The sequence below is a fragment of the Equus asinus genome, chromosome 25, assembly GCF_041296235.1.
Source record: "Equus asinus isolate D_3611 breed Donkey chromosome 25, EquAss-T2T_v2, whole genome shotgun sequence".
Classification (NCBI taxonomy): Eukaryota; Metazoa; Chordata; class Mammalia; order Perissodactyla; family Equidae; genus Equus; species Equus asinus.
In genome coordinates, this window is record NC_091814.1 from 27718055 (window position 1) to 27745267 (window position 27213).

Genomic DNA, 27213 nt, shown 5'->3' on the forward strand with positions numbered 1-27213 from the left:
TCATAGGTTTAACGATTTCTTGGTTTACTTGTCTCTTTTCTATTTTTTTATTCAAATGAAATGCACTTTAATTTTTTTTATTTTAAAATAACATGAATACTAGGGTCCCTTGGTCTATCAATTTATTTGCTATATAGCAGTTGATCAGCTGAATGATTTATCTTTCTGTGTAACTATTGGTCTGTTTTCACTGAAGCTATTTATGGAATGATGTTCTACTAATGTTAACTTTGATTATTTCTAGGTTGTGGGATACGGGATGATTTTTTGCTATCTTATCTGTACTGTTCTGTGTTAGTTTGAACTTAGTGCTTTCCCCCAAGATAGAGAACAAGATAAGGTGTCAAGCATCACCACTTCTTTTCACAGGTGTACTGCAGGTTCTAGCCAGTGCAATAAGGTGCCAAAAAGAGAGGCAAGGAGGGGCGTCCAGAACATCAGAATGGAAAGGAAGAGGTAGAAACTGCTGTCCTCAATGATGACAGGATACTGCATGTACAAAGTCCTAAGGAATACACACACACACACACACACACACACACACACAAACTACTAGAACTAATTAACAAGTTTAGCAAGGTTGCGGGATACAAGGTTTATTTGAAAAATCAGTTACATTTCTATGTACTAGCAAAATAAATCTGCAAATTAATTTTAAAAAAACAAATCTATTTACAATTGCATCAGAAACAATAAAATACTTAGGAACAAATTTAACAAAAAAAGTGCAATATTTGTGCAATAAAAGCTACAAAACATTAGTGAGAGAAATTAAAGGAGATCTATATAAGTGGAGAGACATTCTGCCTTAAGGATTGAAAACTCAATATTGTTAAAATGGCCATTCTCCCTAGACTGATCTACAGATTTAACACAATCCCTTAGAAAATACCAGAAGACATTTTGTAGTAAATTTCTGGCTGATTCTAAAATTTATATGGAAATACAAAACACCTAGAAAAGCCACAACAATTTTAAAAACTAAAAAAGCTGGGAACTAAACTACCAAATTCCAAAATTTATCCAAAAGCTACAGTAATCCAGATAATGTGGTGCTGGCATGAGGATAGGTATGTAGATTGATGGAAAAGAATTGAGATGAGTGAACAGAATTGAGAACCCAGAAATAAACCTACATATCTATGGTCAGTTGATTTTCAACAATAGTGCCAAGACAACTCAAAGGAAAAAGACAGTCTTTTCAACAAATGGTAATGGAATAATTGTATATCCATATGCAAAAAAAAAGCATAGACTCAGACTTCAGAGCCTACGCAAAAATTACCTCAAAATCGATCATAGACCTAAATATGGAAGCTAAATCTATAACATTCTAGACGAAAACATAGGAGAACATCTTTGTGACTTTGAGTTAGCCAAAAAGTTCTTAGATAAGGTAATAAAGGCCTAGTCATAAAATTAAAAAAATGATGTTTGATTTCATTAAAATTAAAAGGTTTTGTGCTTCAAAAGACACCATTAAGACAACATGAAGACAAGCCTTAGACTGATAATAATACATGCTACCACATGGATTAAATTTAAAAGAAGCCACAGACAAAAAACTACATATTTTATGGTTCTTTTTATATGAAGTGGCCAGAAAAGGCAAATTTACAGAGAGAGAAAGCAGTGGTTATCTGGGGCTAGTGAGAATGGTAATGAGAGAGTAGATTGACTGCAAATGGGCTTGAGGGAAAATTTGGGGGGTGATTAAAAAAGTCCAAAAGCTGATTAGTGGTGATGGTTGCAAAACTTTATAAATTTACTAAAGATCATTGAATTGTATACATACAGTCAGTGAATTTTATAGTATTTAAATTAAACCTCAATAAATCCTTTTTTAACGAGGCTTAAAAAGCCACAAGGAATGGAAAAGACCAAGGTTTCTGGTCAAGTATGGCTTGTGTATTTAGACAAAGACTGAGTTGAGCAGTGATTGTTTCTCTTTCGCATTGTTTGACTTGATTAACTGTGCTTTCAGTAGTAAAAGTTTATGGGAACGTTAAATGCTTGATTCCCTAGAGGACTTTTGACTTTTCTCTTGTCCTCAGAGGAGAAACATCCAAATAACAGATGCTTGAATTTCATTAATGATAAAGACTCTGAGATTTTTTTTTAATGTTTTTTCAAGACAGATTGCCAGTAGTCCTGTTTATTTGCCCAATAATCTCTCTTCTCAACAGGTAAATTCACTTTGTGAAGCCCCCACAGACTAAATCAACTATAGGGCTCTGTCTTAGCTGATCTGGGCTGCTATAGGAAACACCATAGACTGGGGGACTTAAACAACAAACATTTATTTCTCACTGTTCTGGAGGCTGAGTCCAAGGTCAGGGTGCTAGCCGATTTGGTTCCTGGTGAGAGTCTCCTTCCTGGTTTGCAGATGGCCATCTTCTTGCTGTATCATCACAGGGAAGAGAGAGATCAGCTTTCTGGTATCTCTTCTGATAAGGACACCAATCCCATTCATGAGGGCTCCTTCATGACCTAATTAACTCCCAAAGGCCACATCTCCAAATACCATCACATCAGGGCTTAAGAAGTCAGCATATGAATTTGAGGTGGACACAAACATTCAGTCCATAGCAGGGTATAATATCCTTGTGAACTCTTGAGATGAAGAAAAAGAACTGTGTCAAGAATTCAGAGATCTCTGAATAATTAAAGGGAGTGACCCCCAGGATATATGTGCGGACTTTATGCATTCACAGAATTGTAAGTAGTTAAATACTGGTAAATATTTGCTCTTTAGAGTTTAATAATATAGATCTCCTATTTAATTGCTATATTTGAGTTTGTGTCCCCTTTTCCAAGTGGATTTGACAGAGTCCATATAATGTCAAAATAAATGATTCAATTAAGGGAAAGAGATCATTCTAGGGAAGTAAGACAGTCAAGTCAGTTTTGTACACATGCAGATTAGTGATTAAATAGCATTTTCATCTTCCAAACAGTGGTGCAGAAACAACACAAAACAGGGGCAGTGGTAGAGCAGAAGTCAGAAAACTGTGAGGTTACTTTCTGTTTTGTTACTAATAACTACAATTATAGACATTTACAATCCTCAATTCTCTTTTTTCTCCATATATTAAATGGAGTTGTTAATAACAATAGGTGCATGGTGCTGCTGTGATGATAAAATGAGAAAACTAATTTTTTGGTTATTTTGGTTATAATTTTAAGATTAATTGGTAATCTTAACCAACATGTTTCCAGGTCCTATATAACCCTAGGATATGTACAAATGAAGTGATATTAATATTAATGACCCAAATTTCCCTGCCTTAAAGTCCTAAAATAATTCAGGACCATAATCTTCCAAACCCTGTCAAGGAATCTTGGTCTCATGAATGCTCAGGAATAAATTTATTCACCTTTTTCTGTTCTCACCTCCTTCTTGTCTGTCACTTGAGAGGGACCCTCATTATTTCCTTGACTACTGGTTTCAACAATGCAAATCCTTCAAGTGCTTGAAAGCTCTGTTCTCTTTAGTTTTCTTGGTCTTCCTAGAAACATGCTGACTTTTTCAGAGCGATGAGAACTTCTTTTCCCATCTCTGCATCACATGGCTATCTGGGCCCTAGAGCAGCACTTTATGGGCCTCAAATTCCACAGTGTTTCTCATGAAGATGGCTTGTTGGTGCTTTTCGTAGTCCTTTATCTCTAAAGGGTGTCAGATCTTCCTGGACCTGGTTATGAAATAGACACCATCTCTTAATTTCCTCAGATGTGGTGAGCAGAAACTTCACTTCAAGGTTCTCTTACCCCGTGCATATCTCCACATGCAGTTGGATACCTGGGTATCTTCATTCCCATATGTATATAAAACAACCAAATTGATTTCTAGTTCAGATGTGATCCTGTCACATGATAAACAAAATGTTTATATGAAATAGGTGAATTTATTGTTTAGACCTTCTTTAATTATCCCAACCAGAATTGATTTCTCCTTCCTGTGCAATCCTGGCATGCCTTTTCTCTTGCATCCCTCCGGCCCTGATGAGTTGAAGGGATGTATATGTATTATCCAGACTAAAAGCAACTGGAGGCAAGGATTTGGCCCATTGATCTTCTAAGCTGCCACCATGCTTAGCACTGTGCCTTGCACAGATACCCATTAGCTAAGGAATAAACACAGATCTGCAAACTTAGGTACACTTCTCTAGCACCAGCCCAATTTCATAGTAACCCTTTCCACATGTAATCGAAGTTATGCGTGGACATAAGTAGTTCCTAGATTTCTTTGGTTATTCCCAGAAACTAGTAATACAGTACATTTGTGTAAAACTTTTTAAAATTTTTTTATTTTCCAGAAGGACATTATCTTTGTGATCTCTTTTGGTCCTCTCCAGGGATACATCTCTGGTGTTCATCCCTTTCAGAACTCCAAGAGAAGATGCTCTAGCAGGTTAGAGCAAAACCCAGAGGTCTGACAGTCTGGAGACTCAGGTCTTAGTCACAAATCTTTTACTACTAATCTATGTGACCTTTTCCTAGAAATGTACTGGGATTTGTTTTACTCAGGTATGATAAAACAGGAGATATGGAAAGGATTGTTATGAAGGAAGAAGTTTATACTCACAGATTCCTAGAAACAGGAGGCACAGCATGCTATGCAGGGCCATGTGGGGAAACAGCCAGGTTGGTCAGGAGGCAGAAGAGAGAGAGGGGAGAGCACGGCTCAGAGCCTTTATTGGGGTTCTTGTGGGAAAGAGTTAGTGTAGCAGCATAGGTACATTAGGTAAATTTAGGATTGGGTAGTTTGAATAATTTCAGAGAGCTTTGGGCTATAGGGGTGGTTCCTAGTTGTCCAGTGCCATGGGATGATTTAGGGCAAGGGGTATTTTGTCTTGGTGTGTGAGAGTTTCATAGAAGAGACAATTGGGGTTTGGGGGCTCTAGATTGGTAGGTTTCCATATCAAAGGTGGATGCACAGGAGAGTCATTTGCTGTCTCTAGGAATTAGCTAACCCTAGGAGGGGCAGTCTCTCCAGGATCAAGGCCTCATTTTCCAAAGCATCAAAAATAGAGAAAATAAGTGTCTGTTGATAGATGAGTGGATAAAGAAAATGTGGAATACTATTTAGCCTTAAAAAAGAAGGAAATCCTGCCATTTGGGACAAAATGACAAAATGGATGGACCTTGAGGGTGTTAATGCTAAGTGAAATGTCAGACAGAGAAAGACAAATGTTGTATGATCTCACTTATAAGTGGAATCTAAAAAAAAACTGAACTCATAGAAAAAGAGATCATGCTCTTAAATCTTCATTCTCCCTCTCTAACCCTTATGTAACTCAAATGACCTCCCAATGATGCTAACCTGGCTGCATATATTATAACTTTTAAACAGATTTAGAATAGGAGTGCCATGTGTGCTCATGCAGATAGACTGTACAACACTAGGGGGCGTGACTCATAATCAGACTCAATCCCGGTCCTCCAGATGCTTTCAATTTAGATAAGACATACACCCTGCAATATGTAAATGTAAGAATAGTGTCAAGGGAGAGGCATTCTGGGTTGCATAGAATAGATAAATACCTTCTGGTTGGGATAACCAAAGAAGCTCTAGGTTCTAACAATAAGCACTGTGTGTCTTAGTCTGCTCAAGCTGCCATAACAAAATATCCTAGACTGGATGGCCTAAACAACAGAAATTTATTTTCTCATGGTTCTGGAGGCTGAGAAGTCTAACATCAAGGTGCTGGCTGATTCAGTTCCTATTGAGAGTTTCCTCCCTGGCTTTCAGATGGCTGACTTCTGTCTATGTTCTCACATAGGAGAGAGAAAGGGAGAGTGAGAAGAAGCTCTCTCTGGTGTCTCTTCCTATAAGGACACTATTCCCATCATGAGAGCTCCACCCTATGACCTCATTTAACCGTAAGTGTCTCCCAAAGCCCTCACTTTCCAATACCACGACACTGGAGGATAGGACTTCAACATACGCATTTTGTGGGAACACAAAACTTCATTCCATAATACCATGTGAATGGCACTTCCTAGAAATATAAAGCACACAATTTTCACAGCTATTGTCTCTTTCTTTCTGGAGCATCCTTCAACTTTGTTTTTTACTATATCATTTTATTCCACTCTCTTCTAAGGCCCACTTAGGGTTCCAACTCATCTACTTATTTCTTTAAAAATATTTATTAAGAACTAGGTATTTTCCAGGCATTGATGTAGGTATTGGGAAAATGAGTAAGATATGCCCCTGCTTTCTCTTTCCCTGCAATCCAGAGGAGGAGATAAACGCTAAATGTAATAAAGTATAAAAGATGCAGTGGTATAAGTACAAATGAGGAAATTAGTAGTACAAAAAAGAAAATGAATCATTCTACCAGAAGGAGCTGAGAGAGGTTTTGAGGTGGAGGGAGTAGAGTAAGAATTCACAGAGAAAAGTAAGTTTTGAATTGAATCTTGAAGAATGAATAAGCATTTGGTACGCAGATTTGAGGGGTATGGACATTAAAACATTGAGGCAGGCATGGAAATAGGTCATTGGAAGCTCTCTATGACCTTCTAAAGGATTTGAACTTTAGCCTATAAAAAGTAGAGAGCCATTAAAGAAAAATACTATGCTTCAGAAACATCATTCTGGTGGTGATTTGAGAGATGTGAGTCCAGCGTAATAGAGGCAAGTTAGGTGAAAACTACAGCAATGAAAAAAGAGATGATGAAAGCCCAAACTAAGTAGATAGCAGCGAGATGGATGTGGAGATGAATACGAGAAATATTAACTAGGGAATATGTAGATGATTCAATGGATGAATAAATGTGAGGGGATAAGTGAAAGGGAGAAGACTAGAATGACTCCCAGTTTTCTGATTTTGATGACTGAGCCTTGCCATAAGTTTAATTGTAAAAGGAAGGAGAAATATAGCGTGCAAGTTTGAAGGAGAAGATGTTTTAAAATTATTATTAAAGGGTCTTAACCATATTTTTAGCCTACTTGAAAGGAGTTAGAAAAGGAAAAGACAGTAAATACAGGTTAGAAGAGGATAGTGAAGACATAAGCTCCCTTGTAGGAATAGGAGATCTGATGGAGAAAGCACGTGAAGAAATTAGCATTAAACTTGAGAAAAGAAACCTCTTCCTTTGATATAGAAGCAGAAATAGTGAGGATGAATATACATTTAAAGAAGTCGTAAGTTGTAACGTCAGAGATAAGATGGTAAGGGAGTTCATGTCTGATAGCCTAAATTTTTTTTCCTATAAACTTAAGGGATATGATCATCTGCTGAAATTGCTGGAGAGATGGAATAAGGATCTGTGAAGTACGGAGAAAGTATGAACTAGCCCCTGTGAGGGACAGAAAAGAGAGCTGAGCAGGGACAGGTAGAAGGTTTGTCAGACAGTACAGGGGGTACCACTGAGTTAGAGTCCACAAATTTCTAGTGGCAACAATACACACAGGTATGTAATATCCTTTCGTGATGCTCAGCATTCCATATGTATGAGCAGAAAAGGCACATGTCCTTGTTTATCAATGGTTGTAATTGACAGGGTGCATACAGAGGGGTAAGGATCTGTAGATGCTGAATTGCTGGTGAGAGTAATTTGAGAGATTCACTATAGATTTAGATTGAGTAGGAAAAGAAGGCAAACCATCAGGAAAGTGATAAATTGAGATAAAAGGGAAAAAAGGAACAAAGTCTCAAGGAGGTTGAAGAATAGGTGGACATAGGGGAATATAATGGCTATAGGATAGGAGATGATAGTCAGAGTTTGAAATGTTGGAATTTAACATTCCAGATATGAGGATATTCCAAGGTCTGGGTTCAGCCGTGTGATTGGGTTATTGAAATAGAAGTACTCTGGGGTCAAGGAGCTGAAGATCAGGTTGTTGAATGGGCATCCATATGCATGATGCAATCATAGGTGATCTTGGCAGGAGTTGGGGCAAATATGAAAACTGAGTCATACCAGAATGCTTAATAATAAGAAGTGTGGGATGCATTATCGGGTAAATAATGAACAGATGAGCTTTTATTCAACTCAGAGCTTACAAAGTGTTATTCACAGATATTAATTTACTTAATCTTCACAACCTATGACGTAGACATGACTATTAGTCTCATTTTACAGATAAAGAAACAGTTAAGTTGGGATTTGCCAAACAAAAATCACTCAGCCAGTAAGTGACAAAGCTGGAATTCAAGCCCACATTTTCTGACTGTAGTTCTCTTGTTCTTTCCAGGATAACACGCTGTCTTTGTGAAGATAAAATTTTACCCCTTAGGTCACACTTTTCACAGAGGTTCTCTAAACATGTAATGTCTTATTCCAAACAAAAGAAAATAAAAATATAAAATTAAGACCCATTAGTAGGTAAGCGGTGCTTTCCCAGAAGCCGCTGGTTGAAGAAAAAGTGTTTCTCCGAGTTTGTGCCAAAGAAAATGAAAGGCTTATGTACAATGCCTCAGTAATAACCCCTCCTCAGCTGCCTCAAAATAAAGAGCAGAAGTGACCCTCCACCACACCATCGATGCTTCTTGACTTTCAGTTTAACTCTGTTACACCTGGATAAAATGTCAGGTGAAGGGGTCAGGAACTAAGGGATGGAAGATTTAGTATGCTACTTCAAGTATTTCTACTTAAAAGCAACAACCTATAAAGAACTGGATGCTTCAGCTCTTATTGTTCACCTCTTTCTAAGGACTCTCATTTCCTTTTAAAGATAAGAGGACTGATAATTATTTAAACAAAATGTTTCTGAAACGCTAACCTGAGTAGCATAATCCCTACTATTAGACGTTATGGTCATTTATTTCTTCTATTTGACTCACTGTAACTATTAAGGCAGGAAACTAAAAAAGAAAAGGAGAATTAATTCTTCTTTCCCACTTTCCTCTAATTTTTGCATAGTTTTCCCAGGAATGAGGTCTTTGTGAGTCTTGGGCTCCTTCCCTACCCAACAGTAGTGCCTGGAATATGGCAGGCCCTCAAGAAACGGTAACAGCCTGACAGTGGGAGATGCAGGTACCCAAAACCATTTTTAGAGAGGTTAAAAAGGGAAAAGAAGTGACTTCAAGAATCTGAGGAAGCAATCTCCTTCCTGAATACAGATACAGGTGAATATTGGAGAAAGGGCCCTCTTTTAGGGAAATGCTGAATGGGCAGATTGCCATGAATTTGAATGGAGTGAGCCTACAGATGGCAAAACAGAAGCAAATTAGAATTACTGAAAATAGTAAGATGCAAAAATGCTAAGCAAGCTCTTTCCTGTTGAGACTTTATGACAAGGGCTTAGGATGTAAAATTCAGGTAGTGAAGTTCCTGAGGTTGTTTATTACATCAAGTGTCAGTTTGGGTTGGGGTGGGGACGAGTTGAGAGAGGCGAGCTGCAGTTAGATGCCACCTAGATCAGTTTGTGGGATCAAGTTCTCCCTGCCCAGTAGGGAATTTACCACTACTCAGAGACACGGGAGTCAGCCCGTGGAGATACTTACAGTGAGAAAGAATGTGATGTCAGTGGCAGTGATAGAAAAAGTCTCAATCTGTGTGACTCAGAGAGAGGGCTTCTAGCTGCAGGGGGAGCAATCGCTGGAGGACTGAATGAAGAGGCAGGGGACACTCTAAACGATGAGGCGTGGAGTGGGGATACCTCCCACACAGCAGAGGATGTAGAAAATGATGGTGATGGCAGCATAGAGTAGTGTGGTAACCATCAGAGGTCCATTTCTTACCAAGCCATCTCCATGGTGTCTGCAGCAGAGAAAACTGCTTGATAACAAAGAAAGAATCCGAGAATACTGATGCTGTGTGGAGCCATTTCAACAGATATCATCTTAGACTTTCTGGCAATGTGCCATGTAAGATCAAGAATGGACACTGACAGGCAGGCTGACCTTCAAGAACTCGTGTCCTATTACTAAAATAACTACGGAAATATTGACATTACACGCATATGCTGAGTAAATGCCTTGTGAGAAGGAGCCAGTGGACTTGAGTAAAATCTAATTAATCACAGAGTGCTCAGCTCTTTCCCCAGAACATGAACTGGCGTCTCTATTCCAGTATTAATCATGTAAGCCAGTTTGGCTACTGATTCATGACCTGTAGATTGTTAGCTCCATTATACAGACTAGGTCATTTACTTTTTGTGTGGATTGCTTTGATCAATGATATTATTGCCCTGGAGAGCCCAATTTAGGATAGACGTAGGTCCGACCCTTTTAGGGAGGGAGTAGAGGTAAAACTGGATGAGAAATACATTGTCTTCATAGTAATGCAACGATTTACTAGGAAAAGAATATAGTAGAATAACATTTTTGAAATATTAACCTTTTTCCCTGATATTTCCCCATTTCCTTTCTTTCTATACAAGATATTAGCTGTGTTCCTCATTCCAGGGAAAGGCACAAAGCTCGTGAGTCTCTTAATCCTGGCTTTGTTTTCCGAGAGCCTTGCAGGAAAGGATTAGAGGAGAGCCAAAATATGGATTGAGAAGAGTGAGATGTCTCGAATCCCACACTAGAAAAATACTCCTCCAGGTTTGGGAAGGGAGAGAGCAATAGAGGGAAGGTGATGAGAGCAGAGTTCTGTGAACCTGACAGAGAGAAAGGCCTTGTACCTTTCTTCTCTAACGTAGTCCTGGGAGGGCGGTATAAGGTCTGTGGTGCTCTCAAGGGCAGAAAATAGACCCAGATTTGTAGACAGAGTTTAGGAAAGGTGACAAGACCTCAGAGATGGTGTGATGCTTACAGTATCTAGGCAGAGAGATCCAAAAGCAGTCTTTAAGTGATGGCTGAAAAGCAGCACGAGAATTCCCATGCCTTTATGCATAAGAAAGAAGGGGCAGAAAGAACTGCCAGTCCTGGAGGAACCACAGAGAGGGGACCAAAGGTCATCACAATGATGACCAGTGTGGATAGACGAATGAAGTCCAGACAGCATCTCCCCCAGAGCTTGTCCTACATTCCTTCAGTATTTAATGGTCACTCGGTCATTTAACAGATACTTGGAGAGCATCTCTGAGTCTCCAGGACTACTTAGTTTCTGAGGATACGTCTTGGAACAAAACTGAGGATCTTCCTGGTTTCATGGAGCTCACAGTCTAGTGCAGGAGATGGACAATATTCAATGAACAGATACATGACACGTTAGATGGTGACAAGCCCAGTGAAAATTATGACTCAGGGCCTAAGGGTTATCAAGAGTGTGCACTAATTTTTTTTTTATTAAGATTATGATAGTTAACAACCTTGTGAAATTACAGTTGTACATTAGTCATGTTGTAGGCACACCACTTCACCCTTTGTGCCCTCCCCCCAGCCCCCCATTCCCCTGGTAACCACCGATCAGTTCTCTTTGTCTATATGTTAACTACCACCTATGAGTGGAGTCATACAGAGTTCGTCTTTCTCTGTCTGGCTTATTTTGAGAGTGTGCACTAATTTTGAATACGTGATATTTGCTCGGTGAAACCATTGAACTGAATTGACTGGAACTCATGCTCTTTGAAGCACTGGCAATAATTTCACTAACATTTTCTCAAGAAAGCGAAAATAGCAAATGAGAGAAGCAAGTATTTATATAGGATTCATAAATAAAACAAACGAGCCAAAGACCTCATATAGACTGTAAAGAAAGAGAGATAAAAACAGAAATCACACAGGACAAGAAAAAAATTTATTTTTATTAATTTAAATCCAAATATGTCTGATTCCAAAACTTGCAAAGTGTTATGGCATCACACACACAAAAAAACTGTAGGCTTTGGATCTGAATTCCTCTTTCAGATCTTTCTAGTTATGTTACCTTGGGCAAGTTGCTTAACTTTTCTTAACTTTTTTGAGCTTCAGTCTTCTCATACATAAAAGGAGATTAGTAATTCCAATCTCACTGGTTTGCTGTTGAGAAGATATATTTAACAAGTGATAATTTTAAAATATGATAATGTTATGATAAAAAATATTATGATAATGTAAGTGCTCAATAAATGGCAATTATTAAAAAATGTTAGCTCCCTTCCACGTAACCCCTCACAGGTATGCATGGATTACATGCAGGAGTGGAAATGGAAATAATGTGTAGTGATAATATATCACTGCTTTATGAGCAGAATGGAACATGGGACATTTTAAAGCAATTAGAGGGTGCCTTCAGTGTTCTCTTTTGGAATTTGCACTTGACCTCCATTCCCCAGCATCTGTCTAGGTGTCTTCCCTTCCTGCAGAGGATATAGTCAGTTTGTTACCTGAGTACCAGTGCTCAGAGCTCCTGCGGCACCTGCACTCCTCCCAAGCAATCCTCTGTGCCCCCTGCTAGCCACTCTGGATTTGCTGATGCCATGTTCTCTCCTCCTTTCCAGCTCCTGGAACTTTCCTTTCCAAAATATTCCTCTTTCTAATCAGGTATGTGTGGCTTCTCCATAGATTCCTAGAAAATTATATAACTCTAAGTGATGAAGAACTTCTGCAGCTCCCAGGAATTGTATGATAATAACTCCCACTGGCATTTAGGAGTCAGATATCACAGGCTCCTTCCTGTCCCAGCTGTGCCGGTGTTTTCCCATCATACTTGTGGTTCCCTCCATTATAATCGCTCGCTGCACTGTATTGAAACCATCTGTTTTTAAAGCTCTCCCTCTGCTGGGGCTGTGAGCTCTTTAAGGCTGAGACCGTGTCTTACTTTATCTTTTAACTGCAGTGCTGGATGTAAACTGGGAGTTCAGATATTTAATTCAGCAAATGAATGAATAAACCATCATCATCAAATACACAAAACACCTTGGCTCTGTGCCTAGCATTGTGCTAGTGATTTTACCTGTATTCAAATGTACATTTTAGTATTCTCCTCCTGTGAGTTCTGGTTACATAATTCAGGGTATGTACATCTAAAAGAGACACTTACCAGGCCAAACCAGATGGAAGTTCAACGGAGAGAGAAACTTTTAGCAGATGAGGACTTTTGGCTTTCCCAGATCACATGTAAACGTAGCCACACTTTCCTGCCTCTGTGTAATACCAGCTGTGGCTTTAGAATTCTGAATAAGTCACTGGAGAAAGACAAGGATACAGAAGGGGAAGGGGCTTTTCCATTATTATTATTTTTTTTTCGAGGAAGATTAGCCCTGAGCTAACTACTGCCAGTCCTTCTCTTTTTGCTGAGGAAGCCTGGCCCTGAGCTAACATCCGTGCCCATCTTCCTCTACTTTATATGTGAGACGCCTACCACAGCATGGCGTGCCAAGCGGTGCCATGTCCACACCTGGGATCCGAACCGGTGAACCCCAGGCCGCTGAGATGTGGAATGTGTGAACCTAACCGCTGCGCCACCGGGCCAGCCCCGCTTTTCCATTATTAAGCCATCTCTGTTTACTTGGAATTTATATCCATCTCCCGCCCACCCACAGCTGAATTCTTTCAAGGGCATGAATTTATATTTTTTTGACACCGTCTGAAGTACAATCTTCCGGAAGCTGAAAATTTCCCAGAAGGATATCCTGAGAAACTAGTTGGGTTTCTTCTCCAATAACATTCAAAACCATCAATTAATTCTTCAATGAAAGGATTCAAACCGCAAAGTTTGTAAATGGCATTGAAGGAAGCCAAACTAGCTGCATGCGTTAAACATTTTCCTCAACATGGATTGCAAGTCATTTGCATTTTCACTCTGCTGAGAGGGCCAGGGCTGGTGGGAATGCAGTAACTGGGACAAGCAATCCTGAGCCATGTGTCTCCCTGGGGAGGACTGACTTTTAAGGTGCCATAGGGATCAGTTAAAGAGGCCAGCCCGGGGTCCTCGGGTCATGTCTGAAAGAGGAAACAACAAAATCTTCATGGGAAAATTATGCGAGAATGAAAATAGCCTGAGTGTACAAGTATTATGTAGCACCCTTGGGAGGTTATAAGCAGAGCCTGAAACAGAAAAAAAAGGGAGTGAGGTGGGGAGAGAGGGGTAATGGAAAGAAAACTCAATTAGAAGTTTAGTCCCAACCGTGTTAGAATATTCCAGTGTGTGTGTTGCCATCTTTTTCTGGGCCTCAGTTTCCTCACTGGAAATGTCACTTCCAGTTACATTCTGTGAGATACTTGCTAGCGCTGAAATTCTATGGTGCTGCTTTCAAGTAAATCCCCTGGCTAAAAAGCAAAATAGACATGAAACAGAACATAAAACAACAGTAATTTTGAATGTGTGGAAAGTAAGAACACAAAAAGAAAGAGGGGGATGTTTTGCCATTTGATGACAGTCTAAGAGCTTGAGGATCCACACACCCTAACCCCCACCCCAGCTCTGTGCCTCAGACAACAAAACTGGTGCTGTTAGACTCCCAAGGGGAATGCTGGATTTAAATAATCCTCTAACTAAGAAGCCTTTTCTAGTCTTACCCACCCAGACCACAAATCCCCTTCCTGTGGGTTTCCCACTCACCCAGGCAAAAATAAGCGTTCTTCCTTTTTGTTTTCAATAGCCCCCAGTACGTATCTCAAAAAAAACACATCTCGTTATTTTGTAAATATTTCTTTGGATGTCCATCCTAGACTAGACCGGACCAGAGTGACAACTCCTTGATGAAAAGCACTGTGTCTTAATCACTTTGGTGTTAGGATCTATGGCAGTACTTGGTCCATAGTAAGACCTCAAAAAGTATGTGCTGAGTAAATGGGAGAATAAATAAACGATTGCCTTGAAAAAGAAATTTGAGCAAAGGAAAAAGAGGAAGGTGGCTGGCAATATGACCTTTCAAATCCTTTCAAATCCAAGATTGTAAAACTTTTATTGATCCAATTAACCAAGTAGTTTTCTGAATGTCAACATGATTTTCTGACAATGCTCTTCCTTATCACTCCTCACTATTTGTTTTCTTAGACTTCTACTTACCTATTTCTTGGACCTACATTTCTGCCTGTCCCTCCTCCAGCACCAGAATGTCAGCATTCTTAGGCTGAATATTACTTTCATCCTTCTCTTTCCTCCATGTATACACAGTATTCTTTGCTCCTTTGTCTTGGGATGACAGGTTGGGAGAAAAGCATCTTTTGAAACAGATTTCCAAATTGCTTAGGTGATGTACTTTTTTGTGTGAAGTTCCTTTTAAGCAAGGATGCTTTTGCAATTAGTTATAAACCAATCTTAATGATACTGTTCTTATTGGATGGATGTGTATCTGCCTACTGGCTAATTAATCATCTCAGGCCTATTCACCAGCTTCCTCCTCCTCCTCTCTCATTCCTGCTCCCTCCCTACCCCCAAGCTCCATTTAACCTTAGAAAAGCTGGTCTCATTCTGTCCTGATTTATTCCTGATCACTGATTTTCAATGTTGATTTAGATTAGAAATAAAACAATCAGAGAATCAGAGTGTAGATTTTAGAGTATCCTGATACAGGAAACCTGTAGAAGTGGAGGATTTCTTCAACACTGTGCTCTCGGAAGAAACAGTGAAAACACCTTATGTCTTTATTAGAAAGGTGCTCAGAAAATTGGCTCACCCCAGAGGGCTCTTAGGCGTCATTTAAATACGCTCAATGCTCAAATTATCCCTATCTTTGAGCGCTTCCAATCAGAGTCATGCAAGAATTTCATCATAGATGAGATTCACATTTTTCAATCAGATGGTGCATTGGTGTGGTTTAGAATTATAGAACATTAAATTTGCTCTGCCTCTTTCATTTTTACGGGTGAGGAAACTCAGGCCCAGAATGGAGCGGCTTATCCAAACTCAGACAATTAGTGGCAAACCTAGAATTAGCGTCCATGTCTAGTGCTTCTCTTTTAGCAAGAGAGAGTCTTTTTCCAATTAGCTTCCTTGGAGACTAAAATTCCCACCTTTCAAATCTCTTCTTATTTAAGTTTGTCTCCAGAAATCCCCGGACAAAATACCAGTATGTTACTGGGGAGCATGGTGCATTCTCATAGCACTTCCTGCTATAAATTTGGTTTTCAGATTAGCTCCTGACCCCTGGTAGAAAGTAGGACCCTGAGGGATTTGGGTGCATCAGACAGGCACACTTGGCTGTTGGGAGTGGAAGAAAGGAAATGGCTGGAATGACATTTCTAAGTCTGTGTTTTGTGGAAAACTCAATGTTTTGTAGAAAACTCATCTTACAGATGTAAGATGCTAAATATGGGCCAAAAAAGTAACCTTGGTTAAATCAATTGAAAAATACTGGAAGAAACTAGGTCTCTCACATATTGCTGATGGGAATGTCAAATGGTATAGCTACTCTGGAAAATAATTAGGCAGTTTCCTAGGAAACTTAACATACAGCCCAACAATCACATTTCTGGTCATTTATCCCAGAGAAGTGGAAATATATGTCCACACAAAAACGCATATGTGAATGTTCATAGAAACTTTATTTGTAACAGCCAAAAATGGAAAACAATTCAAATACCTTTCTATGGGTGAATGTTTAAATAAATAGTGCTATATACATAGCATGGAAACAACAATTGATACATGCGGCAACTTGGACGGATCTCAAGGGAATTATGCTGAATGAAAAAAAACTAATCTCAAAAGATTATATTGTGTATGGTTCCGTTTACAAAAAATTCTCAAAATGACCAATTATGGAGTTGGAGAACATATTAGTGGTTGCTGGAGGCTGAGGAGGGCAATGAGTCACACTGTGAAGGGGTAGCTAGTTATCCAGGCTGGAGTTATAAATTTGGGAGCCATCACCATACAGATGGCACTTAAAGCCAGGAGATTAGATGCACTTTGGAGAAAGTGAAGACAGAAAAGACGAAAAGTCCAAGTGCAAGCCCTGGGTCGGATATATTTAAGAATCCACAAGAGAAGGAGGGATAAGCAAAAGAAACTAAGATTTGGCCAGAGAGTGTAAGAGTGGTGGGATTTGGGATGATGGTTTTTCTTTTCATATTTTCCCCATTGAAATTTTATTACTTTAAAAAGGAAAAAAAAAACCCAGCTCAAACCTTTTTTGATATGATTGCAAACTCCTTGAAGACAAAGCAAATTTTCTATTGCTTGCTCTGGGATCTCTTTACGTACTCCAGCTCCACTGAGAAACCCACATACCTCACAGAGAAAGATTTTGTTAATTCAAGGAACACATTAGCTAAGGTGTTTGATAGGCATGATAGAAGATTAAGTTCATCTGGTATACATTTTATTGTCTTACGTAAAGGTAACTCAGGGAAGAAAAATCTAAATTGTATTACTAGACAACTTCCAGACTTACATTTCCCTTCCTCTAGATTCTAAGCTTCATAAGGTGAGGGATAGTAACAGTCTAGTTTTTTTACATGGTCACTTCCACTTAGTAAGGTTCCATAACATCTAAAACATTTAGGTCTGTTAAAAACCCAGAAATACCCTTAACTTTACATTTATGAGAAACTCCTTTGCTAATGACTAAGTCCTGGGCAGAACTTGTCTGTAATTTTTACATGGCCAAATTTTTTTCCCTTTTATGGATGGAGTTTTATAGATCATAAATTCAAATGCTCAGAGAACCTTAGAAGCTATTTATTCTTACCCTTTCTACCGATCCTCTGACATTGAATTACTGGCTCAACAGAGCTTAGCTGGAATTGGCACTTTTCTAACACTAATAATATTTTCTATTTTTTCAGGGTCTCTCTGCCAAGAGCTTAAAAGTCGTGAGGTGAGATGAGCAGAAAAAGGCATTGCCTTCCCAAAGACCAAAGCTTGAAATTTCACCCTTGCATCAGCCACAGTAAGGCTTTCTCTAGTCCCATCACAGCTCACTTCAACAGGTTTTCTTTAGCAAAGCTGTAGGGAACCTGGGTTCTATTTGTAGCTATGCAGCTAACTAGCTGTGTGACCTTGGACAAGTCTTTTAATCTCGAAGCTGCAATGACTCAATTATAATGCTATACCACTACCTCACTTTCACTGCCTCTTCAGTTTACTGTGGGAACACGTAAGACAATATTCACGATTGGTTCAAGACATATAGGTGGTTAAAGGCCACTGCCCGTAATATATTCTTTACATATTTGTCTTTGGCTTTCTTTTTTTCTTTGCACTCATTTATGATAATTTCATGGCTGCTATGATTGTTTCTAAAAGGTTAAAGCTGCAACTTGTGTCTCTAGTCACGCTCTCTCTCTAGCGCCTCAGTTTTAGATGATCAGGAGTTCACTCTGCAGCACTGTAGCCTAAGCCACATTTGCAGAAAGACAGGGCTCAACTGGAAAACCCAATGGTCATCTCTGGGCTCTTGTGTCCTGGGTCAACAAGATCTATTAGGTGGTGTTAAATTAAATGAATGGGCTAAGTACTTCCAGCCTCAAACCCATATTACTCTAGGAACTGTGGCAGTATAGTACCAACTGACAGGAATGCCATGTACTGAACCAGGAGTAGCTGAGCCAAGGCAGAAGAAGATAAATCTAATGAGGAGAATAATAGCTAGCACCTATTAGTGCTTTATGATATAAATTCATTTAACCTCCTTAAAAACCTTACACAGCAATTACCATCATTCCCCATTTTATAAAAGAGGAAACTGAGGCACAGAAAGAACTAGTGACTTTTTCAAGGAAACATTGAAGGTTTGGTAGAATGTTGGTAGCATGATTTAATCTTCTAAAAGGAAAATCTTCCTCGACGTTGTGAAAAACACAAATGAGAAGAATGATGACGAACATACTAATTAAGAGGCCTGTTGCCATAGTGCAGGTGAGAAATGAAAACCTAAACTAAAAGCTTGTAGAAGGAGGAGCTGATTCTTCCTTCTTTACAATATCATGGGAGAGACATTTTTACTCTACTCCCCTTAAAGCAGAGTATTGGAGTGGACACTTCCTGTCTCTTTCCACCCATGTTTGTTCCAACTCAGGGAACAGGAGTGGAGGATTTGAAAGTTGAGAGCTTCATGCCCTGTGGGGTAACTTCACTTGGCAATGTGTTTATTAAATTGAATGGCATTATGAGTGCTTTTCTTATTCTCCTTCCCTTTTGTACTTTCTGCTCCTTGTCTTATAAGAGGGCACAGAGCTTTCTCACATCTCCCACCCAGCATGAAGCAGACGAACCGAGGCAAATGTTCCTCCATTTGGTGAAGGGGGACCATTTTCCAGCTTCTTCTTTGTCATGTGAACGAATAAATTGGACCCTACTCTTCCCACTGATGCCGATGTCCACATTTAGGGCAAAGTGTTAAGATGGTCCCAGGTTGGCCCAAGATCCTGGCTGCAATCTCAAATCCAGCTTTACCAAGAAGCTCTGTATTTCGTGTTTTACTGAACAGCCATTAGTAAAGCTGATTCTTTCTACCTTTTATCCCTCTATACCTGTTAGGATTCTAAGGAAAGGAATGGTTATTAGTACCTGAGATTGCACGAGGAGCACCACTGGGGATGGAATTCAAAGGTTCATGTTCACCAAGCAGTGTTTTTCCGAGGAAACGCTCATTCCTGATATTTTGAGGAAACTCTGCTTTTCTGCTTGACCAGTCCCCAGGACAAGGAAATCAGTTTGTCTGTCTAAGTCTTAGGTTCCTTATCTGTAAAATAAGCATTAGGGAGAGTTCATTTTAAACAAGGGTAATGCTATTCTCCATCCCCCATTAGATTCATAGTGTAGGACATTATAGAGCCTGATGAGTTTTCTATCATTTCATCTTTTATGGCAATCAAAACTCCATCTGGATCTCCAAGACACCCTGATGGAGTGTCAGAAGTCATTAAAGTAAAAGAGTAAAGATAAACAACAGGATGTTGTCTTTGATCCTTGGGCCTGGTAATCAGTCCATTAAAAAAATAGAGGGTGAGGTCCAGTAACGCTCTCTAACCATATTAAAGCCAAGGCAGATCTGACTTTCTGCATGTTTCAGGGGCCTGTTGCCCTCACCCAGATCTAATAAAGAAGGTGGTTTTATCTCTGCTCTTACTAACACTGTCACTCTCTGTACTGAGGGAGATAATCTGGGCAAGAAGAAAGTGAGATCTGGAAAGCTGAGCACCAGCATTGTCCTGTACACATATCTAGGAGTGCCCCTAAGGACAAACCCATTGTATCTAATGTCTCTTTTCATGCTGTTTCATTATTTTCATAAAATTATAGAATTTCAGAGATTCAAATCCTTCCTTTTGCATGGAAGAAACAGAAGTGCAGCCCAGAGAGACTGATGATTTGCTCAAAGTCGTAGAGCAAGGAAGTGATGGAGTAGGAACAACTAAGAAAATGTATTAATTGATTGAAAGAACAGACATTGACCATCTACCATAGGCCAGCATTGTGCTGGGCTCTAAGAGTAGGATTAAAAGATGAATAAATACTAATTGTTGCCTGCCCCCCAGGAGCAATAAACTATTGATGGCGCTGTAAAAGAACTTTGTATAATATGCAATGGGATCACTCAGGAAGGAGTGACCATTTTTTCAGAAAAGAAGATATATATCCTTTTTATGTATATATATATATATATATATAAAATAATCAACTTTTAGTCAATGCAATTGCAATATGCGATATAATTTCTGTAACTAAAGGGGTATATGGATAATTTGAAAATGTTTTGGTGGAGTTAAATGCACTTTAATTGGATTTGTTTGCCCGATGGTCAATCTTAATAGTTACTGATTACATACCAAAGTGATCTAAAATAGAAGTTCACCCAGGTCACAGATAATATGGTTAGGAAGACGTGACCTAAGAATGGTGCAATATCGCAAGGCTGGGAAGAACCCTGAAAGCTCACTAATTCACCTGACTGAAACAAAACTCACATTCCTCTTAAAGATTTTCTTTAAGTTATTCAGATGACTATTTAATGTGTCTTGGAAAGACTTTCCAGTTTTTGGAACGTTTTTCATCGCAATAAATTCCATAGGAATCAGCAGGTAATACTAGCCGCATAGCATAAATTGCTCACAGAGACAAGTGGGTTTGGTAACAATATGTCACATTAAGAGCTATTCTTCCTGTAGATTAGAGTTGTCATTAAGTGCTTAGGTGTGCTTTCTCTCAAATGGCTATTCTGCTTTTAATTGCAGGCCAAATCGAGGGCATAATCTGAGTGAGTTATCTGGAGAAGATAATTATTACACCTCATCTGTATAGAACACAGAAGTTGTTTAAGCTGCCATTTGTTGAACACACACAATGGGTCAAGTGTCATTTTAAGTATTTTACGTATATTGTCATAGTTGATCCTCATAACAACGCTTTGAAATTGATATTACATCCATTTTTACGAACGAGGAATCAGAGGTAAAATAATAAAAAATAATATACCTAAATTTACACAGGTGGTACATAGTAAAGCTAGGATTTGCTTTTGCATTCTCAACTCTGATGCAATAAGGCATTTCAGAAGATGCAGCAACATCAAAGTCATGGTTCTGATTCCTGGGGTCTTACAATATGCTTGGGGAATTAGATATTTAGGAAAGCAAAGTGATGTCAAGCTAATATGTTAGAAGCAAAGTCTTATAACAATGTTTAAAAGGCAAAAGAGGCAACTGGGAAGGCTTCTTGGAGGAGAAGGGAACTTGGTGAAACGTCAAAAGAATTATTTCTACAGGTTATCATGAGGAAAAAGAGAATTCTGGGCAAGGGTGCTTGAACAAGTATATTGGGTATGCTTGGAAGTCAGTGGATAGATGGCTGAATGGAGTTCCCGACGCGTGAGGGACTGTTGAAGAGCAGGAGGCTCGAAAAGTGGAGACGGGTGAAAGGAGCAAGGCCACAGCCTATTTCCCAAGAAAAATAATTGGAAGAGTTTTAAAGCTACAAAAGTTCTCACGTATTTCACGATTTATCAGTGGATAAAAGTCTATATTTCACTGTTGCTATTCTGAGGAAATTTATTCAGCAGAGTACATTCAATAATGTAATCTAAGGCTTTATTTCTCAGGTCCTCTCTCTCTAGTACCCCCTCACCTCTGTCTACCTAGATAATATGGGAGTCAGGGAGAAGGAAATGAATCCAAGATCTGTGTACCTTTATGGGGCATGTAAAGAGGGAGATAGTTGGGAGGCAGACCTCTAGATGTCCATTATGGAACCAGGCCTTTCCAGTGACAGTGGAGCCCGGGATAATGCTCTCTTCAATATCCATGTCATTGGATTTGTGAGAGATTGGCTGTTCTAATGAAAGCTTTCTGACTCATTAAACCCTCGGATGATGCTGTGTTGTGCTGAGTGTGTGATTCTTCAGTCTTCAGTCTTGCTCTCATGGATCCCTGTTTTCAGGGAATATGTTGGTTCGTTTACTCTCTCTTTGGAACCAAGCATGCAGTGAGTCAACAACCAGAGCTGACGACAAAGTCCCCACATCATCTTTTCTGAGTTCTTTATTTTGTTTTTCATTTGTTGTAAATATTATTGTTTCTGCTAAAGTTGTTTTTAAAATTTTGTTTTAAAAAAATAAAAATATCCCTTGTAATCCCTGTAGCCTGCTTTCTCTGAGTCATAGAAGCTGTTACGGTATAAACTTGGGAACAATCTGTTTGATAAACTTTGCTGTGTTCAGTGCTTTGAGGATCGTTCCTGAGCAAGAGCAGCCTAATGAATTAGTAGATACATAGAGAAGCTGCAAGAGAGACAGCAAGTGTTTACTCATCGAAGTAATTTCTGGGAATGAAACTTGGAACAGTCTTTGGAGGATTCTGTGTTCTGTGTCGGCAAAACTATTGTCATGGAGAGTCGGGCTTTATCTTCCTGACTCTGTAGACCCCACGCTGCTTCTGGTAAATGCTTTTACCAAATTACTCATTGACTTGGGATAGGTCTCAAACTGGCAACAACAGTGAAAATGGCAACAGTGGTAATGTTAGCTCTCAGCTATTCTTACAATAGACCAGAACTATATTCAATCCTTCATGTAAGTTATTACATTTATTGCTTAACAAAACTGTAAAGTCAGTATTTTTAAATTTTATATTAGAGAGTTTAAATACCTTAGGCAAATTTATACAGCTATTGAAGGAGCCAGGCTTTTCTTTCATCTGATTCTAAAGCCCATATCCTTAAGCATTGTAATATTCTACCTCTCAGATTCGCTTATTCTCTGCCAAACCAATGTATGTATGTGTGTGCGTGCGCATGCGCGTGTGTGCGTGTGTGCGTGTGTGTGTGTGTAAATGCCTCCTCCTGTGTATAAAGACACCCATGTAAACGTATCTCTGCTCTTTTGAGTATAGAATATTTGCTAACACGTAATAGATCTATCACCATTCTAGGTGATCTGCAGCTAATTATAGACACTGCCTTTATTCTCTCCTACCCATAGTCCAACCAACACACATTTATGGAGGTAACTTTTTATTATACAGATTTGACCATGTCATTACTGCCCTCAGAAAACTTTTGGAGTTCTCTGTGGAAAATGTGATAAAGTCTAAACTCCTCAGCCCTCCATCAACTTTCCCTCTGCTTAATTTTCCAAACTTACTTCTCGTTATATCTTCCTTCCAATTCTAAGTTTTTCTTGAAGTAGGACACCAGCATCCCACCAATATACATGCAAGTTCCTGTCTGTACACCCTTTTGCATGATGATATCCCTTCTGCCTGAAATTCCCACCTGAAAACATTTAAGACGGAATCTGCCTTTGCATTTTCTAATTGTACACTAAATTTGATTATGGTGTATTTCAAAGTTTGACTTCAAGTGTAATACTCATTTGTGTACGTATCTGTCTTATGTCACAGCTCTCTTCCACCTGTGTTCCTGTCAAGCTTGGGAACAACATCTGGTTCATTTTGTATCTACAATGTCTTGCCTAATGCTTAACACATGCTCAGAAAATGTTGGTAAGTTGAATCAAATATTCACTAATGTTATCCATTACTATAACTACTTCGTTTCAGCACTGCACAGAATGTACTTATGCCATGAAATGAACAAATGTAAATATTTTTCTGATTTATTTAAACAATGTGCCATGTTTGATCCATTATCTGTCTTTATGGAGCCACTAACTTAGGTGTTTAGGTCAAAACAAAGAGATTCAATTTGATGTCCCACTTCCTTGATCCCAGAGCCAGTTATGAAATGAGAAGTAGCCTGAGGTGCTTGAGATTAATACTCTATGGACAATTCCTCTTGTTTAATCTTGAGCATAAAATACTTAATACAAGTACTGTACTTATGCAGCCATTCATTTTCCTAATCATGACTAATCATACCCCCAGAAGGTCAACCAGAGTTCTCCATCAATTATAGCCACTGGCCAATTCTCCATCTCCAGTGAAAATATTGGGTCCTTTTCTATTTCAAATATTTTAACTTATTTTTATATGTGAATGTCTGTTTCTGTCCGTCTTTTCTATCTTAAACTGAACAGATAAGAATTGAGTGGCCATACCAAAGCCTGGTCAGCCTGATAATTTCAGTCATTTTAATTTAACAAGTGAATTTGATCAACAGCTTAACGAGCTGATTTGAGCTACACAGCTGAATTGGAATTCAGATAATGAGAGTGGACATGATCTACGGGTCTTGAGTTGCATATGTGTGACCCATACCTGCCTGGAAGGACACAGTTAACCAGCAAAACTATAGTCTGAAACATGGGTTAGAGGAACAACTTTATCACAGGAAAACAATTTCCTCCTAGGTGCTGCAGGCAAGGGAGGCACTTGTAGAGAGAGATAAGATGCAGTCTTATAGGTGTCGACGAAAATAATCCATAACCAATCTATAAATGAAAATTTGGGAGAGTTTATTCTGAGCTAAAATCTGAGCATCATGGCCCGGGGCCTTTCTTCCTGAAGGAAGAAAGGGCACTGAAGAAGTGGGGTGCACAAAGTGGTTATATACCCCCAAACAAGATGTTTCACGTATGATTGAAATGTCCCTTTTACAATAGTTGTGAGACTGCTCTGTCGGCACAGCGATTGATGGACACAGCAGGTAGGTCTGCTGTCTCGGTGAACACAGCAGGGTGGCAGGTCTGTTGTCTCAAGCTGGGTGGTCACAGGTGAGCTGGGTGGTCAAAGGTGAATGCAGCAATCAGTTCCTAGCCTAAGGAAAGATGCTTATCCTTAAGGAAATGCCAGTGTCGGGGGAAGTTGCACCTTTATCTTAAGGCCATTTGTTCTTGCCATAGGAAATGTTTTAAAGCAGATATGCAATGCCTGCTCAATGGCCACAGTCAGGCCCTTTTGGAAAAAACAAAGTCAGGCCAAATTAGGTTTACACCAAATAGCTTCCTCATATACTCCAATATATCCTATTGCTTGCCATTTCAGTTTGTCAAGGAAAAGATTTTAAAGAAATGGGAGAGAGTCTGCTGGCAATGTTTAGACCAGGAGATAATGTACTTTGAAGTACATTAGAGATAGTCATTCAACAAGTATTTACTGAGGGCCTATTCTATGCCAGACATTGTTTTAAAAACTGAGGATACAGTGATGAACAACAACAAAAATCCCTGCCATCATTAAACATACAATCTAGTTTGAGAAGAAAATAAACAAATAACACATAATTCAGACATTATAGAAGAAAAAGAAGTTAAAGTCATATAGCATCCAAGGATAAGTGGAGGAATAGATGTAATTTCTGAGAGAGTGGTCAGAGATCTCTCACCTGATGACGGGTGAGCAGAAACCTGAAAAAAGCTAGGATGCAAGCCATGAAACTATCTTGGGAAGAGTGTTTCAGGCAAAGAGTGGATGCAAAGAATGGGTGAGTATATATGGTGGGTTTGAGGAAGAAGAAGGGCATGTTGCTTGGGGCACTGTGAGCTAGGAGATGAGATCAGAGAGGCAGTCAGGAGAAAGATCATGTTGGACCCAGGCAGATTCTTTTTTAATTGAGGCAAAATTTATATACGGTGAAATACACAGATTTTATGTAGAGAATTAGATAAATTTTGATAAATACATTCACCCACGTAACCGAGTCTTTTTTCATTTTAGCCATTCTAGTGGGTTCGTAGATCTCATTGTAGTTTTAATGTGCATTTTTCTGACATATGATGATGTTGAATACTTTTTCACATGCTTCTTGTCCATTTTTATATCCTTCTTTTTAGAGGGTCTATTCAAGTGTTTTGCCCATTATATTATTAGTTTGTAGGAACTATTTATATATTCTGCATACAGGAAGGTAAGGACTTCTAATATTATTGTTGTCTAACTGTGAAGGGAAGCCATCAGAAGATTTTGAGCATGGAATAACGCAAAGCCAGTAGTATAGTTATGCAAATTTTGCAGTGCACAACTTTAGGAACTGCCGTTCACATTTGTAGCCATCATAGATAGGAATATTTGTTATAATTCTCCATTAGATGTCAGCAAATGTCTTAAGGAAGAGACAGCTTTTTTTAACTCTCTCAAAACACCGTTTGAGTTAGTGATGGACCACCGCCATGAACTTTTACGAGGATCGTTCTGTCTTTTGTGTGAAGAATTGACTGTAACAAAGCAAGGATAAGAAGTTTTCTAAGTAGAAGCTTGAAAGTATCAATTGATTTTTTTGTTTGTTTGTTTGTTTTAAGCTGCATAAGATGTGAGAAGAGAGAGACAATCTAAAGCAGTAACAGTTTCCAAACAGAATTTAAAGGAAATATGAAGGACCCAGGATGTATTAGATTGGAAAATGAAACTTTTTCACATGTCTAGTCTCAAACTAGCATAAGATTCTCAAAGTAAGAAATGGCCTCATGTTATAGATAAAATTAAGGTCAAGACTGTAAAACTCTTTGTTTGAATCCTTTGAAGTATTTAAGGTGATACTAGCTAGACTCTCTTAACTAGGCAAAAGACCTTCTAAGAATCGTAAAGGCGTTGTCCTGATATAACCTGATACATAGAAAGCCCACACAGTTTTTAAGGAAGAGGTACTAGATTAAATTAAGAAGGGTCAAAGACAACACAAAATGCAAGAGCTCTCTGAACCCCTAACTTTCTACAGGCTGAAAGTACACTGAAAAACTTACTCAGCTGCAAACACAGTCATCATTTCTTATGAATAAAGAAAGGTATCTCAGAGGGCAAGATCAACACTCAGAGGGAAAGACCAAGAGATAAGAAGAACCATAGGTTAGGGAACTCCTCTCAGGGATTAGTACTGGGCCCTAATCAAGGAACATTCTGTACACCTGTAGAAGATGGAATTAACAACAGGCGCATGGTTGGAGGTGAGAACTGCTACACACCAGTGTTTCCATGAGTTTCTTGTCCTTTCCCTTTGAATAGGAATTCCTATAGCAAATATCCTACCCATTTTCAACATTTGTCTTGTATGTTTGGGCAGAGATAATGTCATTTTAGGTCACAGTTCTCTGTGCTAAGAGAACTACATCCAAGA

General features: G+C 39.0%; 1 long non-coding RNA gene across 1 annotated transcript in view; it reads left to right on the forward strand.

Annotated features, from left to right (window-relative positions):
• Window positions 1-27213, forward strand: part of LOC106831138 (uncharacterized) — a 56272-nt gene that overhangs the window by 26908 nt on the left and 2151 nt on the right. Inside the window, exons 2-3 of the long non-coding RNA XR_011498323.1 lie at window positions 17556-17659; window positions 23607-23708. This is a non-coding gene — a long non-coding RNA (uncharacterized lncRNA). The remainder of the gene's footprint in view (window positions 1-17555; window positions 17660-23606; window positions 23709-27213) is intronic.